Source organism: Artibeus jamaicensis, unplaced genomic scaffold (assembly GCF_021234435.1).
Source record: "Artibeus jamaicensis isolate MK-2021 breed Jamaican fruit bat unplaced genomic scaffold, CSHL_Jam_final contig_944, whole genome shotgun sequence".
NCBI lineage: Eukaryota > Metazoa > Chordata > Mammalia > Chiroptera > Phyllostomidae > Artibeus > Artibeus jamaicensis.
This window is the reverse complement of record NW_026522020.1, coordinates 4823476-4840391: the sequence shown is the minus strand read 5'-3', so window position 1 is coordinate 4840391 and position 16916 is coordinate 4823476. Positions and strand designations below refer to the sequence as shown.

Genomic DNA, 16916 nt, shown 5'->3' with positions numbered 1-16916 from the left:
GGCACCCTGTGCAGCTCTGGCTCCCGAGGGGGCTTGCCCTAGAGCCGCCCCACTCACACTTCCCGAGAGCTCACACCGGGGCTCCTGGCCGCCCCCCTTGCGGACGGGGCAGTGAGGAAAACAAGACAGTGGTGGCGGTTTGCCGCACTTCAGCTTCGTCAGATCGGAACCCTGGCTCTTTGTTCTTCCGGGGCCCACAGCGGGGGCGGAAGGCCCCTCCCCAGCGGGCAGGGGCGCTGACGCTCAGGCCCACCCGCGTCCCTGGGACCTGGCTCCTGGCCACAGCCTCGACCCTCCTGGGAGACCCAGTTCCTGTTGCTACGTGGGTTATTACGACGTCAATATATCAAAGACCATTTCTCTTCTCCCGGCTCATAACATTCCACAAGTGGGGCAATTATTAGCAAACAATCCTATTTCCATTTCGGCGGGGTTCTGCGGAGCTGCTGGGCTGTTTCTGAAGGCAGTTGGGGGGGGGCAGAACTGGGGGGAGGGGCACGCAGGGCGGCTGCGGTGCCTCAGTGTCTGCAGCTGACACTCTCGGGTGACCTGTTTGGGGCCGAGGACACTGGCATGGCCAGGCTTCGGCTCACGGCGGCTCCCTGTCGTGAAACGGGATGGAAAGAGCCCGTGGGAGCTGGGTGTGTGTGAGACGCACGTTCTGTGGATTTCTTTACCAAATGGGTGGGAAGAGCTCGTGAAAAGTGACAGGCACGGGGTCCCTCCTGCTCGGTCTCCGAGCTCTTAAATCCGTCACGTGGCTAAAAACCAGCCAACCGAACAACCAAACACACCCTGCCCTCAGCACCACGGTAACAGAGCAGGGGCGTCAGGCGTGTGTCCGGTCCCGGGGTCACCTGCAGGGGGGCACAGGCGGGTCCTGGCCCGGGCGCACACTGCGATCGCCTTGTTCATGGTCACGAAGGGTAGACTCAGAGGTCGATGGGTTTGTCCCCATTTTACAGCCAAGAAACCTGAGGCCCAGATGCAGTTTCCAACAGGGACTCCGCCCTGGGCGCCCCAGGAGCAGCTGACACACGAAATGACGGCCCGGCACCACCACGGAGGAGAAAGGAGCCACCAGGACAACCAGAACCAGAGCCGCCTGCGTTCTCTCGGGCCCCGGCTGCCCTCGGCTACGCATGCAGCCCCAACGGGAAGGCCAGAGTGGGGCCGGGGCGTCGGTGCCTCTGCAGAGGCCGCCCCCGGCCCCCTCGCTCCTGTGGGGCCAGCCCTGGGTGAGCCTGCCCTGGGGAGCAGGCACGGCCCCCTCAGCCCCGGCCGCCGGGCCCTGATGGAAGCACAGAGAGGTCCCTGTCCCCTGACTGTCAAGTCTACTGCCCAGAACTCGGGGCACCCATGCCACGGACCCTGCAGAGCCTCCAGCTCAGGGCTCCACCTGCCTCTCCTTCACCTGCTCCCACCTGCGTCTTTCGCACAGTGCTGGGGAGAGACCCACACACCTGGACCGGGCAGGAGGGTGAGTGGGGACGCGATGCACCCGGTGCCGGCTCCCTGCCAGCAGCTGCAGAGCTCCAGGCACTCGGAGCCCAGCCAGGAGCCCCTGAGCTGGTCCCCATCCACCTACCAGTGCCAGCGGCGCTGAGGCCCTGCCGAGGGGCTCCCCAGATGGAGCCTGTCCGGGCTGCTGAGGCTGGGCGGTGGGGGGAGGGGTATCTGGAGCGCCTCGTGGGGGCGGGGCCGGGGAGGGCTCTTCCCTCTGTCCTCGTGAGGTACTACAGCCAGATCCTCAGAGGGGCTTCCCAGCCCAGGCCCCTCCTAGAGACCCCCACTCTCTCTCTTGTCAGGGAATCACGTCCGGACACCTCGGAGCCCGGGAGGTTCCATTAGAAGAACCAGACCCCAAGGTGGGAGGCTACGCCCAGGGCGAGGTCCAGAGAGGAGGCTCGACTTTCTTGCCGGCAAACCCTCGGCGGGGTCCGGCCCCGCAGCCGAGGGAACCGCATCCCCACGCGTGGTACACGCACCGGGATGGGCGAGGTCTGGAGGAAAGGGCCCGCCTAACACAGCCCTGTAATAGAAAACCCCCGCCTCCCCCGTCCCCCTCTGACGCAGGGTTGGGACTCCCGAAAACTCTTCTCTAAGTGCCCTTGACGTTGCTGTTCCTCAAGGAGATGGAGCCAACCCACTGGGCTCCAGCTGGACCATTTCGAGGGGCAGTGTGACCCCTGGAGGCTTAGAGGCTGATGGCGAAGCGCCCAGTCACCTTGGGTTGTGGCACTTTGGGGACAATGAGTGTCTATGGCCCCCGTCACTGGGCTTTTCCTCCCTTCCTTGGTTTGAAGCTCTGAATTTAGTGAACTGACCTTGACCTGAAGGCACCAGGGGTCCACTTTCCGGCGGCTCTGAACACGCAGCTGAGAGGCTTGGAGTCACTCCGCTCACCGGCCTGGAAGGAACCCGCACACCGCAGTGAACCTTCCAGAAGGCTGGTGATGTAGGAAAGCCTACAGCTCAGACGGGGCGGGGGGTGGGGGCGTGCGGCATTCTGCCCCCAACGGCCCAGCCGGACGCGGCCTGCGCCTGGGTTTGGACCGCTTCCGCTCTTCGCCTCTAACGTAGGAAGCGGACGGCACACGCGGGGAGAAAGCCCCCGGGAAGCTGAGCGCCGCTCCCTCGCCAGCCCTGGAGGACCGCTGTCCCCCCATCTCCGTTCTCCCAGTCTCCCCCTGAAGCCCCCATCCTCCCCTTCCCTCCACGGGTGCCTCCCCTCCCCTCGTCCTTCTGTCCCGAGTCTCTGCCTGGTCGGAGAGCCTTTTCTATGACGTGTTTCCGGTGACCTCCTGGAATGGCAGCCTTGACCTCGTTGGTCTCGGAGACGCAGCGGAAGCCGCTGCATCTTCTGGAAAATGCTCTCATCCCTCACGTAGTCCTGCTCCCCGCGCACACTTCCTGGGCCACAGTTTGGGCCCCTGATAAGAAAGCGTACAATTTGGTGGAGGAGGGAGGCCCGTGGCGGGGCAAACTCCAAGAAAACCCATGTAGAGAGCTGGTATCATGCGGCTAAGCGTGACCGTTTTCACAGAGAGCGCTGGGCCCCGTGGGGCACGAGTGTGCCCGGGGGTGTGTTTGGGCCTGGGCAGAACGGAGCCCAGGGGCAAAGGGGGTCTTGGGTCCCAGGGTGGGACCTCAGTTCTTCCCGTGGGGGTCTGTCTTTTGTCCCCCACTGTGGCCGTGCGTGGCCAAGCATCTGGTTTGTGCTTGGGTGTGGGCGGCTCACTGGGCCTGGTCCCCTGCTGCGGGGACCCCGGGCAGCCACTGCGCAGGCAGACTGGCTCCGGAGCAGGTGCTGGGGCCGCCCATCGGTGAGTTTCGGTGAGAGGGTTCTGTGCTGTTTTCCTTTGAATCACCGCAGGCAAAGGCCACGTCAGCTCCCGGGCCTCTGGGGGACCCTCCAGGGCAGCGCCGGGTGGGGCCAGACCTCCCTTCACCAGGTCTTCCCGAGTAGCTGCATGGGGTTTAGGTGCGTCTGTGCACACGTGTGCGTGTGTGTTCACATGTGTGCAGTGGGGGCTGGGCCCCAGATGCGTGCAGGGGGCCTGGGGTGGTGCCGGCCCCAGGGGAGTGACCCAGGGAGGCCGAGCTCCATCGAGGCCCCTCCTGGGGGCAGCGGGGCGTGGGCACTTCGGTCAGCTGGCCTTCCCGGAGCTCCTGCCCTCCGGTGGGCCAGGGAGGAGGAGGAGGGACAGGGGCGGGGGCCCGGGCCTCCACAACCCTGCCGGGGACGCCCCTCCCCGGAGTCCGTCCTGTCTGGGAGTGGGTGGTGTCGGTGCGGCCTCGGGTCCTTGCACGGCTGCATCCAGCAGGCCCAGGTACAAGGCGCCCCCGAGACACATGCTTCCAGTGGCCCAGGTGGTGACCTGGTGACGTGCCATTCCCTAGTGGAAGCCCTCCTCTCGGGGCCACCACAGTCCCCTGGTGCCAGCAGGTGGGCGTGGGGCTCCCAGCCCCGTGGAGTCGAGTCTGAACCATCCCGGACCACCCGGAGCAGCCGTGGGCTCCTGCCGGCCCCGGCGGACGGTGGCCCTGCTGGGTTTCCAGGCCAGGGCTCCATCCCCGACCTACCCACGCACACGGGCACGGCCCCCGCAGCCTCCCGTGGCTGTGCGCAGGCGCCAGGGGCTGGACGGCCACGTGCGCACACATGCTGGACAGACAGTGACCCGTCTGGAGAAGGGGGCAGGGGTGGCATAAATGTCACCTCTGGGCAGAGTCCCACCTGGGCTGAGGCAGTAGGGGACGCTTATGGACCTGGCCTTCGCCAACGCTGACCCTGGAGGGCAGAGGTGGGACATGGGAGGGGCTTGTCCGATCCCAGGAGCAGGAAAAGGCTGTGGGGGGCGGGGTGGGGCTGAGGCCGACCTCCCAAGCTTGATGCAGCAGAGGTGGAAGTTTCTAGAAAGCTCTCTGATCACGTGGGGCACAAAATGCCTCACACCCTTTCTTGTTCCTTTTAAAGCCAAGCGACAGGCACGCCAGCGGCCCGTCCGCCTCTCTTGGGTCGTCCCCAGGCTGCAGAATCGAGGAGAGAACAGACGAGGCCCAGGGCTGCTCGGTCTTTATTGGTCCCGGGGGGGGGGGGGGGGAGGGGAGGGTACACAGCCACGTTGCAGTCACTGAGCTTGTTAAAAAATATCTCAATAAATAAAACAAATAAGCAACATATACACTGAAACGGAAATATAAAAAATGGTTAACTGAGCGCATCGTGGAGAAAGCAAAGGAAGCAGAGGGCGCAGAATCGGCCCAGACTTACTGAAAATAAGCATGCGGGGGTGGGGGGGGTGGGGGGGTCCTTCTTTGAGAGCCTTGGTCCAGTTTAAACAGAAGGTACAGGAAAGCATCTCTGTTTTATTAAAAAAATATACATTAAAAATGCATTTAGAGGGAAATACAAATCCAAATACTCGTCAATGTGTTCTTGAATCTAGAGGTTTTCCAGAAAGAAATACCCCCTCCCCCCCAATAAAACCCCGAAGAAAAATCCAAACAGTGGCGAAGATAACAATGAGCATGTCACCGGTGAGAGGGACCGTGAGTGCCACCTCCTCCGTGGGGACCGTCTCTGGGGGAGGAGGCTGCCGGGCCTGGTCTCCGTCCGTCCATCGTCACCGCTGTCCCCTGGTCCAGGGCTCTTGCCGCAGAGAAGATCGAGGGGCCTCCTTGAGGTCTTTCGGGTTTCAGAAGTCACAGCCATGGACGCGTCCCTGTTCCTCGTGCCCCTCAGCCCCACGGCAGCGTCTGGAAGACAAGGAGGGTCAGTGAGACTCCACCCCCCCCCGGGGCATCCGAGGTGCGTGGGGGCACAGGGGTGCAGGCGTGTTTTTGAAACAGTGACGGCAATGTGTGTGTCAGTGTGAGCAGGCCGGTGTGTGTCTGCATGTCAGTGTGTCTGTCCACCTGAGTGCGTCTCAGCGTGAGCGTGCGACCCCGAGGCTGCTCAGCGGGTGGCTACAGGTCCTCCCACAGGACCCCCAGCTGCACACCAACACCCTGATTCTCAGGGTGTCGACTTGAGACAAAGATCTGAAGAGGCTGAGACACATTTTCCCTAAAACTCACGTGCGCACAACACACCCACCCGCGGCGTCTCCTTTACAGCTCGGACGGGGCGGCCTTTTTAAGTGTCCCTGGGCAGCGAGTCAAGACTGCTCTCTGGGAGAATGTGGTTGTAATTAGATAATTAATGGGGGGCTGGAGAAGGCTAAATAGAACCCTTCCGCGGTGGGAGGAGCACGACCGCGGCTTCTGATATTTGAGCTGCACCGCCCTTCCCGGCGCGAGGCAGGCTCGTCTAGAGAAGCCCGAGAAGACAGGGCCGTCCCCCTGCGGCGATGGGTTCCGGGGTTCACCCCACATTCCCCGGGCCCGGGCAGGGGCCTGGGGCGGGTCCATTAGTCTTCTTGACCCAGAGCCGCGGCCCCCGCCCCCGTGGTGTCACCCTGACCCCAGCGGCGTCTGCTGACACGGACGGCGTTCTCAGCCACAGATGTGAACCATCTGGGGCCCAGGCTGCCTCCCACAGACCAGCGCCACCTGAGACCCTGTGCGTGCGGCTCCGCAGCTGCCTGCAGGCCCAGGTGGGGGCGGCTGGACCGGGCTGGAGCCGTTGTTCTCCCCTCCCCTGCTGTAGACCGTCCCCGGGACCTAACACAGGGCGTGAAACTTCAGTGAAAAGTCTCCAGAAAGTGAGGCAGGGGTGGGCTATCCATCCACCCACTCGCCTACTTACCCACCCAACCAGCAACCCGGCTTTCCACCCATCTCCTAAACGTTCCCCTGTCCCTTCCTCCCTCCCATCCACCCATCCATCCTGTCATGGACAGTCTGTCCACCCGCTCATGGACAGCCCGGGCCATGCAGACTCCCCGTGGAAAAAGAGCAGCATCTCTGGACCACTAGACCCTGGCAGATCGGGGACCGTGTGTGTGGGGACAGGAACACATCTAAGCGTGAACGGCCTCAGAAAACACATCTCTCATGTTCCACGTCCAGATGGAAGGGAGCTGGGCTCTGACTCGGCCAGGATGGCCGCCGAGAAACACCCTTCCCACTGCCAAGCTCCGCCGATGCTCCCACGCCCGTGGACCCTCTCTGCTTCCATGACCAGCCCAAGCTTGCAGGTGTCACCTGAGCGGGGCCCCTGCACTCAGGGTCCGCAGGCCCAGGGTTGTGGGGCAGGGTGACAGCAAGGACAGGCTGCCCCTCTCCCGGAGCTCCACGACTCAGGCCAAGACCCTGGCTCCTGCCCTGTGTGAGAAAGAGGAATCCTGTTTGAACGGCTGTGTTAAGAGGCCAAAGCCGGGCTGCTCCCCTGGGGCGCCCACTGGCTCCTGCAGGCTCTGGGCCAGGGAGGCAGAACTCACGCCCTCGGGGAAGCAGCGTTGCTATCCCCCACCCCGCCCCCCTCCCCAGGGTCTGGGCTTCAGTGATTCAGCCTGACTGGGTCTGGAGCGGCCTGTCTGCCAAGCAGTCAGCCTGAGAACAGCCTGGGGAGAGGGCGGGCGGGCCTCTGCGTGGCCAGCACTTCTCTTCTCCCCGGTGCCCTGCCCTGGGCAGACCTGCCCTGCAGACCCGGCCCACGGTGGCCAGGTGGCCCCGGGGTCCCCGGGGAGCTGCAGCAGGGAGCCCGTGTTCCCGTGGGCGGGCCTCCACGCTGACCCGCGCGGCCTCGCTCCAGGGAGGCCTTCCCAGCTCTCCTGCGTGAGTCACAGCCCGAGGCGAAGGGTTTCGAGATAGGGAGGCTGGCGGCCCTGAGTAAGCAGACAGTGGGGCGCAGCCTGCTCCTGGGACATGGGCCTCCAAGCCTGGAGCTACTTCTGCCGGCCAGTGATGCTTTCTCCAGATGTCTCCACAGCCAGCTTCCAAACACAGCCCCCTGTGGGGAGTGGGGAGCGCAGTCACCCCCCAGGGCCCCCCGCTGGTGCAGCAGGAAGTGCCTTCGGTGATGTCTCGTCAGGGACAAGGTCAGTGGTGACTTACCCCAAGTCCCCAGGCAGGTACAGTCACCCCAGAATACAGGCCGGCTGGCCCTGGGCCAGAAATGCCTCTTCCCCTGACACCTGTCCCCCGTGTCCTTGGCCAGCGGCCCTGATGTCCTCACACCGCTGACCAGTGAGAATCTGGAGACATGGCGCCCAGGGGCAGCAGCGCCAGCTCAGGAGAGCAGGGAGCGAAGGGCGGCCGAGTCACGGGCTGTGCTGGTGCTGGCGTGTCACGCCGAGCAGGCTCAGTCCCTGTCCTCACCCAGTCACAGTCACGGGGGTGGGGGCAGACAAGAAACTCTCATCACAAAAATGGGATGTGTTCTGATGACGGTGTAGCAGATGTACACCACAGCCACAACTATTTCACTATAAAATATAACTGTACGCTATCAGTGTAAGTCATTATAGCAAAATGCAATGTGTTATCATAAAGGTCTAAAAAATACATAATAGAAGCACAAAGGGGACAACAGTTAGGTCCCCAGGGGTTCGGGGGAGCTCTTCACCGCTTCCAGGGTGGGAGCTGGGTCTTCAGGGGTGTCTGGTCCCCAGGGTGTGGGGTAAAGGGCCCCTGGACAGAGGCGAGGGCCCAGGGCCCCAGGCAGGTGGGTTGGAGGAAGGTGAGTATTTGGGGGGACCCCACAAGGAAGCAGAAGCCACGCCAAGTGTGAGGGGCTCTGGCCTGATGGACCGGCTTTTCAGAGATAGCTGGGCGGGCGCGGGCCAGCTGGAAGGGAAGGCGCCCAGCGGGGCCTGGGGCGGGGCTGCCAGCAGGCGGGACAGACAACGGCGGTGCTGGAGAGTCGTCCAGGGCACTGAGGGGTTGGCAGGAGACGGCGGGGCCATGGCCCCGGGGAACTGAAAACAGACTCGAGGGAAGGCACTTTGGAGGAAAGAACAAGACCGTGCTGGGGGTGGGGGGGCACTCTAGGTGGTTTCCGGATGTCCTGAGGTCAAGTTCACTCAGCAGGACACATAGCGGAGGCCCCAGATGAGGGGCAGGGCTTCAGATGCAGGTGAGTGGGGAGACTGGCGTTAGCTCCCGCCCATGACACAGCTGGGGACGCAGACATCCCGGGGAGAGGATGTGAGATGGGCTGCACAGGAAGGGTTTGTGAAGGGCACATGCGTCGCTGGCGGGCAGTGCCCCCTGCTGGAGGGAGGACTGCCCTCCGAGCGGGCAGCCAGGACCTGGCCTTGGCCACGAGGAGTCACCGGGCCACCTTGGGAGGGCAGATCCAGACCAGCGTGGGCTGGCTCCATAGGAACAGTCTCCCGTACACGTAGAGACAGTGAGTATGCCAGGAACTGGGGCTGACGGTGGCCAACTCTCGCGCCCGGAGGGCCAGGCCCTGTGTGTTTTACGGGGAATTCTCTGAAGACTCCCCAACGCTTCCTGAAGGGGGCGCCCTCACCTCCCACGCGTTCCACAGACATACACCGACCTCCATGGGCCACAGAGCGAGAAGACGAAGACAAGAATTAACCCGGCCCCACGGGGTGCAGCAGCCCCGTCCCTCGCGGGGTTTGGGTCCTCAGGGTGTGGAAAGGGCGCTCCGAGACCGTGTCTGTGAACAGCAGGAAGGGGCGCAAACTGTCTTCAGTAGTGAGTCGGCTCTGAGTACGAGCCCCGACTACCGTGGCTGGCTCTAGTTCCCCGCATTAACCTCAGAAATGCAGACACTTCTTAAAACTCAAAACGCTTTGCAGACACAATCACACCTAAGTCTATCTTTTCAGGCACCCTTTCTGTGAAGGACCCAGAGAAAATATGCTACTTTTGAAGTATTTGCATATACCCGTGAATTCTCAGAAGAAGGCAAAAACCTCACTAAGCTCTGGAAAGAACTCTGCTGTGACCCAATCTCCAGTCCCGGCGACCTCCGGCATCCGTCCGAGAAGGACTCGACTCACTGCGCCTGGTGGTGACTCTGGGGCCCAAGGGGCCCCTCTGGGGGCAGCGGGGGAGCGCAGGCAGGTCCTCAGAGGCCCTGAACTGTCTCGGCGGCGGCGGCGGTGGCGGCCTCGGCTCGGGGAGCTGCACGCCGTCCCGACGGTTCTCCGCCCAGGGTCCAGGATGGAGAAGCAGAACTGGGTTCATTTGGGTACTTCTAAAAATGCAACATTCCTGGATCGAAACCCCACATTTGCAAATTATAGCTTACTCAAAAAAAAAACTTACAGAATTTACTTTGTTTTCAAAATTTTTTGAGTAGAAAAAAAAAAAAAGACCTGAATGACCCGTGTTTTCCCAAACCGCAAGAGTTCATGGAAAGCGACCTGCTGAGAAGGGGAGCGTGGGGGCGCGAACCTCCGGCCACGTTCCTGAGGGACGCCCGCCTGGGGGGCCGCCTGCTGGGCTGGGGGGCCCGGCACGCGCCCCGTCTGTCCCATGGGCGCCCGAGTCCACTGGCCTGACCCCTCCCATTGGGGGACGGGGGCAGGACAGCCTTTGAAGACCAAGTGGGCGCTCAGGATGCCCTTCTGTGAAAGGGGCCGGCTCCCCGCCGGCAGGTGACAGACGACCTGCCCGAAGAGGCGCTCACTGCGCGTTAAGCAGCGAACACTCTCGGGCCCAGAGCAGCGCTGGACACGAGGCCTCTGGGGCGTGCAGGACGCAGCCCTGCTCCGGGCCACACGTGCGAACCCCGCCCCGGACCGGGTGACGCGACGTGGCTCGTTGAGTAATCCCCATGCGGCCCGACTCCCTGTGGTAAACGCGGACGGAGGTTTCTCCGAAGCGTAACCGCCCCACCCCCACGCCTGCCGCGCACGGAGCGGGCGCGGCGCCCCACTCCGGACCCAGGGAACGCCGGGGACACGGCAGGGCAGGGGCGCTGGCCTCCGCGCCGCGGTGTTTCCAAATTTTACAGGCGCGGTGTGCATGTGTGTGAGCGTGCGTGTGTCACACGTCACACGCTCCACGGGAGTGTACATGCAGGTGCGCACACACACACGCCGTCCACACACAGGCCACACCCCCGGCACACATTCTTCCCTACGAGGCGTCCGTCACCTCGTCCCAAGTTTGTGCCAGGACTGAACTGGCGGTCTGGGGCGACAGCCCCGCACACACGGTTTCTCCCGGCCCCTCACACGGAGGTCAGTGTGGATGCCGGGCGCTGAGGGGCAGTTCGGCGCGACCTCTCCTTTTCCCCCACAGCCCCGAGACCCCAGGAGCTCCGGGTGGCCACGGACTGGACGCCGATGGGGAAGAAACCCGCAGGGTGGACGTGCCCAAGGAGGGCGCCGGGGTCCCTCTTCTTAGGAGAACTCGCGTCTCGAAGGAGATTCTGGCTCCTTCCTTTCTGTGGAGTTGGCCCTTCTCGCGGGAATCGGTGACACGTGGCAGGCTGAGTCATGGGTCTTCCCAAACGTCCCTGGGCGTGTTTAGTGGGTTGCAGCGATGCTCCTGAGTGTGGACGCCGGAAACCACTGCCTCCCGTGAAGGGCAGCGGGGCAAAGCCCGGGAGGCTCGGGCCGAGACTCGGCGTCACTCTCAAGGTCCAGGAGGCAGGTCTGCGAGTGTTCGCTGTGACATTCCGGCCGAATCACGGGCCACCGCTCCTCAAATGGGGATCCTCCTCCCTTTTCTGCCCGTTTTGAACACATTCAATTACCATCTGAACTCCAGCTCAACTTCCTACAGGAATTTCTTTGGCCAAGACAGACCAGTGAGCACGGAGAGCGGAGCCGGTGCCTCGGTTCCCGCATCTGGTTCCGTCCCAGACGCACCCAGGACCCTGCCTTCCCTCCCGGCCCCCCAGTCAGGCTCTGCCAATAAACAGACCTCATACAGATGTGCCACGTCATCTGAAACAATTCAGCTCGAAGTTCACGTTAAAATAAAACGCCACCTCGTAAACCAATACAGAGGAGAAAAGCCAGCAGGGAGAGCCCCGCAAACCCCGACACAAAGGCAGAACCCCAAAAACGAGGACTCTGGGTACACCCTGCACCCAGGCTCGGAGTCCAGAGCGACGCTCAAGGGGAGCGGGAGGGGCCGATGCTTCACCGTCTCCTGAGTGACTCAAGGAAGCCTGCTGGTCAGTGACTCACTGACCGGCCGAGGAGGCCACGTTACACCCTGAGGAAGCTTCATGACTCGTGAAGAAACTGTAGTGCAAAGGCCTTTCGAAGCCAAGCTCCTTAAACGTGGATCTGAAATGACTCACTGCAGACAGTTTCCTCAACACAGCGAGGCAGGCCCGTCCGAGGACCCGGCAGCAGCCTCGGGCTCCCTGCCCACTCACGTGGCCGGGACTCCGCCCCACGCAGTCACTGAGACTCGGGCTGCCAGCACCACGTGGGCCACGCAGCCGCGGCCGAGCCACCTGCAAGCTCCCCACAGGGAAGCTTCTCTAGCTGCTGGGAATCTGGGCTCAGAACACTCACTGAGTGTCTCACTCACTGACGGAACAGGAGCCTCCGAGGCCACGCCCCTGCCTCCCCCCCCCCACACGGCCCGCATCACCCAGAGTCACCTGTGGACGGAAGGTGTGGCGCACCGAGCTGGTGGCCCAGGGCGCCCCTCACGCCCACGGCCCGGCTCCGACACCCGCCGGAAGCCCCGGAAAGGCTGGTGGGTGCCCACCTACACTGGGCTTATCTTTACAGGGCTGGCGACCCCACGGCCTCTTCCGAGATGAAATCTGAACTCGGCCCCAGGCCCTGGGGGCCTGGAGAGCACGAGTGACAGCGTGTCGGGGCACCGGCGGGTGTGGAGGGACCACCCTCTCCTGACACAGTCGAGCTGGGGTCCCGGGCTTCCCCATCGTCCAGTTGAAGACGTAGTTAACACCAAGTCGGTCTGTGAACTTGAACATCTGCAGGGGGCAGGGGTTAATGTCCTCTCACCAGCAGCTGGGGACGCAGACCCCGAGCAGGGTCCCGGCAGGCAGCAAACAGGGCAGCCTCGGCTGACCTTGAGCGTGAAGTTCACTGCACGTTTTTACGTCTTGGGGGGAGTCATTAGCACTGAGACTGCAGCCAACATCACAGGCACACTCCTAAATGTGGAGACGCCTTTTGGAAATGACCCTGAAGTGTTCCAGTCACGTGCCCTTTACCTCCCAGGGCTGCACAGAGCGCTTACAAGGAGGTGTGCAGGGTTCTCGGGGGTCTCGACGGTGATTCTCACCCTCGCCCTCAACGCCCTCCCACAGAGCCCCACCAGCGCCGCTGGCACCAGCCCACAGGACCCAGGGCAGGGACGGCGCCCCGATCTCGACATCTCTGTCCCGGCCGTGGGCTGATACGTGAAGGACACCAGGCAGCCCAAGAGGCAGAGTCGTACAGAACCCTGCTCGGCTGTTCTATACGAGAACCCTGTTCTTCCCTCTGTCAGATGCGCGCCAGACACCCAAAGGGGCCAGCTGTCCGCCTCCCCCCTCACCTGAACTCAGCATCACGGACCTTTGTGGGACCCGTGGGGGCCCAGCGCTGCCAGCACTCGGGGCGGGCTGCTTGACCCCAGGGCCCTCCATGGCGTCCCTCGCCTGTGACAGAGGTCAGGCTCTGGTCAGTCGAAGCCTGTCTCCTCCCAGCACCCACACAGGGACCAGGGTGCTGCTCACGCCCCCCACCCGCCCTCCTGGTGGCGAGTTCGAGCCCATTCACTCCTCTTGCCACTGCCCAGGGTTTCCTGTGGCCCCCGATGGTGTGGCCAGTGGGGGAAGGGAGGCACCCCACACTGGGAGGAGTCTGAGGACTCCACTTTGAGGACGCGCCCTCAGGCATAAGCTCCCCTTTGCCACCTGCTGGCTGAGTGATCTTGGTCTCATCTTGTCCTCAAACCGGACCTCGTTTCTGCCGAGCAGAAGCAGGGACCTGGCTCAGGGGTCTTTGTGAGTTTTTAAAATCTCGAGAATGGAACACTCGCTCACACGTTCCATCCGGAGGCACCGCCGGAGTCCGGCAAGTCTCTTTCGAGAGCTGGTGCTTCCTGCCCCCCGAAGATGTTCAGCACCGTGGGCACGCACGGCCCTCCCTGGGGAGGGGCCCGGGGTCACGGCCAGAGCTCGGAAGGGAACAAGGAGGCCGGGAGGGAGGCAGGCCACACCCAGGGGAGGGCCGCCAGCATTTAGTGCCTCCGGACGATGCACTGAAACCAGACCCACTCTCGGCCTCCTGCCATCGGTCCCCCAAGTCTTGCAAAAGCAGAGAAATGTCACGGTCGTGGGCACCCCACAGCTGGACAATGAGCGAACGTAACCCTCAGAGCTTTTCATCCCCCAAAGCCGCCTCCTTCCCCGCAGGCACCGAGCCACATACGCCGGCCTCTCGGACGTCCGGGCGCTGGGCGGCGCCACCTCCCACGCCCTCAGCGAGCACGGGCTTCCTCCCTGGCTGGCCTTCCAGAAAATGCTGAAAGCTTCCCCTGGTCTGTCTTCAAAACCCTGCTCCTTCCTCTGCTGGGATGAAAGGCTCATGAGGGGTAAGGGATGGACCGGCCACCTCTGTCCCTTCTCCCCTCGCTGTTTCTCTGTCCTCGCTTTTCCCGGGCAATGTCAGGACACCGGGCCCGTCCTCAGAGACCAGCAGCTGCGGAGCGGAGCACCGGCAGCTCTCAGGCTGGCAGAGAATTTCAGGACCAGCAACACAGCGAAGGCCCTGGTCTCCACGGAGGAGGGGCTCTGCGGGGCCCCCGGGCACTCCAGGGGGACCTCTGGGGACTCGGTCTGCGGCCCTGTCCTCACGACGGAGCAGGACCCTCCTCCACGGGGCCTGCCAGGCCCTCGGCAGCACCAGAGGAGAGTGCGGAATGCACGGGTCTCGCCCTGGGCTCTAGAAGAATCCGTGGAAAAACAGGAGGTGGAGGCAAGGCACGGTCCCAGAAAGTGCTCCTGCCTGAGTCCCTCAGGGCCACACCGGCCAAGGCTAAGCACCCTCAAGGGTCACGGTCTCAGGACGGACGACCCTCTGCCCTCCAGGCAGCTCTGACCGACAGACCTCCCAGGCCCAGCACCTGGGCTCTGCCCCCGGGCACTCGGCCAGTGGACCTTGAGACCCAGCAGGGCTCAGACGTCGGTCACCTGGAGCCCTGGCTGGGACCGAGTCCCGCCCATCCTGGGTGCCCACCTGGGCTGAGCCTACCTGTCCCTCGGCTGCCGTCACTGCTGCCTGGCTCTGAGCGGCCAGGACGGCCCCAGGTCCCAGGAGAGATCTTCAGAAAGGACCCCTCCGTTTTGTGAGTGAAGCTACGGCCGCAGGGAACCCCTGAAATTGACTCGTCCCTTCACAGGACGCCGAGCACACCACCCCCTGGCCGGCCCCCTCGCCGTGGGGCGGAGTGGACGTGTGGCTTACAAACCAATTTGCTCCTTTCGAGGGGTTTTCCTCAGGAGTCTAAGTGTTTCCACAGACCCTCGGCTCCAGGCCCGGGGCCGGCGGGGGGAGGAGGGCCGGGGCGCTGCTGTCTTGGCGTCCGGGCCGAGGGGCTGTGAGGTGACAATGGCCTGAGTCAGCGCGGCCCAAGGGACCGCACGCGCCCTGGCCTGGGAGGGGCGCACGCTCGTGTCTGCACTGCTGCTCCGTGCAGCTCGGAGCGGAAACCGCCTGATGGCTGTCCGGCCGCCACCTGGGTCATGGCCCCGTGTGAGAGGGCCGGTGGCAGGGCTGGGGCGAGGCCCGGCTCCCGCTCTCCGACAGCGCCCTGAGGACTGGGGCGACCTGGGCGGCTCCGGGGAAGGAACACTTGAGGCTCGGTGGGTGACCTGGGACTCCGGGCCAGGCCTGGACTTAAATCCTGACTGGCTGTGTGCCCGCTGAGCAAGACTCTGTGTGTGTGTGTGTGTGTGCGGGTGTGTGTGTGTGTGTGCGGGTGTGTGAGAGAGCCGGAGGGAGGGACGGAGGGAGGCACGGCCACTTCCTGCTCTTGTACTTGCCGTGGGGCCCGGGGCTCCGGTGCCCATTAAGTCCAGGCCGACTGTGGGTGGGCCCCCAACCCGGGCAGTGCCCACTGCTCCCCTGCCCGGCACTGGGAGGCCCCCAGACAGTGCCCTCGACCTTGACAGACGCAGAGCTTCCCCTGGAGGGGGCACAGGACAGCAGGCAGAGGCCGTGCCCAGGGGTCAGTTGCCGGAGGCACTGAGCTGAGACTCGGAGAGCCCGCTGCCGGGAGAGAGGCCAGCCCAGCCTGGCCCATGGGTGGGGAGGCCGTGAGGGGCGCTAACGGCTCTCCACCCCGCCCCCCATGAGCTGACAGGACCACACTCAGCCAGGGCTCACGGGAAAGAGGCGAGGTCCACAGAGCCCGCCGTCCTGACCTTGGTGCCCGCCGCTCATTGGATTCATTTATACTGAGAGTCCCACCCCGTTCTTCCCTCGCCCGAGCGTGCCGGTGGCCCCAGGGCTCTGTCCAAGGCTCCTCCCTGCCTGGGGCTTGAGACCCCCTGTCCTCACCTCCACCCAGGAGACCTCTGTGGCCATGAGCGGGACCCCCCACAGAGGAGCCGCAGGAAAGGTGGCCGCTGCTCCTGCCTCCATGCCGGGGTCCGGGAAGACAAGGGCAGGCCCACCCCGAGCAGGACCCTCCTGCCTCCGGGGCCGGCTGGGGTCCTTTCAGGCGGAAAGCCCACACCTCGACGTGATGTCACACCGTTGGACTTCTGTTGTAATTGTGGCCTCACTTACTGTCAGTGGGCGACTGGGCCCCACTGGCCGGGAGGCGCCCGCATGTGGCGTCCTCTGTGGGCGAACCCTTCCTGCAGCCTCAGAGCGAAATGGAACACTGCGCAGGCGCATCAGCCCCCACACGTGGTCGGCGCCTGTCCGGACAGAGACGCTGAGTGTCCAGCCGAGCGCCCAGCTCACCACCATGTGGCCTCGGGCTGGGGGCACCGGGGAACCTGAGCAGCCGGTGGTCCCAGAGAAGCCTGTCGTCAGCTTACTCGGGGGACCGAGGCTTCCCCTGGAAAAGCTGCTCTGTGTCAGCCTCTGAGACAGTGGGGCCCACTCCCCGCTCCAGGTACTGACCCCAGGACCCCCTGGAGGGCGCTGGACAGAGGGGTCAGGGGTCCCAGGGCCTGAGCCAGCTCCGGGGCCCCATCCGGCTCCCACACGGTGCTCTGGAGGTGGAGTCCGACGGCTCTTTAACTGGGGGTGAGAACAGGGGCAAGTTTAAGCATCACCGCAGTTCTGCAAGGGGAGGGGGGCTGTCCACAGGGGTCGGGGGTCAGCCCCGAGGAAGGCCCAGGGCCAGGGTGGGGCTCAGATATTCCTGCTTCCCTGAGTCATCTTCACCTCTCATTACGTGGTCTGGCTGGTCACTGCTGACGTGTATGAGGGTCTTTTAAAAACTGTCTTGACAGTGATGGGTCTCCTTTCTAAATGGTGTTATCAGCTTCGATGGTTTTGAGTGAATTTTTTCTTTTTTGGTGATGAGGTGGGGACAAGTTTGCTGGTAAA

At 63.7% G+C, this 16916-nt stretch overlaps 1 protein-coding gene across 1 annotated transcript in view; it reads right to left on the bottom strand.

Annotated features, from left to right (window-relative positions):
- Nucleotides 1-4696: 4696 nt before the first annotated feature.
- Nucleotides 4697-16916, bottom strand: part of TWIST2 (twist family bHLH transcription factor 2) — a 32713-nt gene continuing 20493 nt past the window's right edge. The window contains exon 2 of the mRNA XM_037161441.2: nucleotides 4697-5262. The gene's annotated coding sequence lies outside the window, so the exon portion shown is untranslated. The remainder of the gene's footprint in view (nucleotides 5263-16916) is intronic.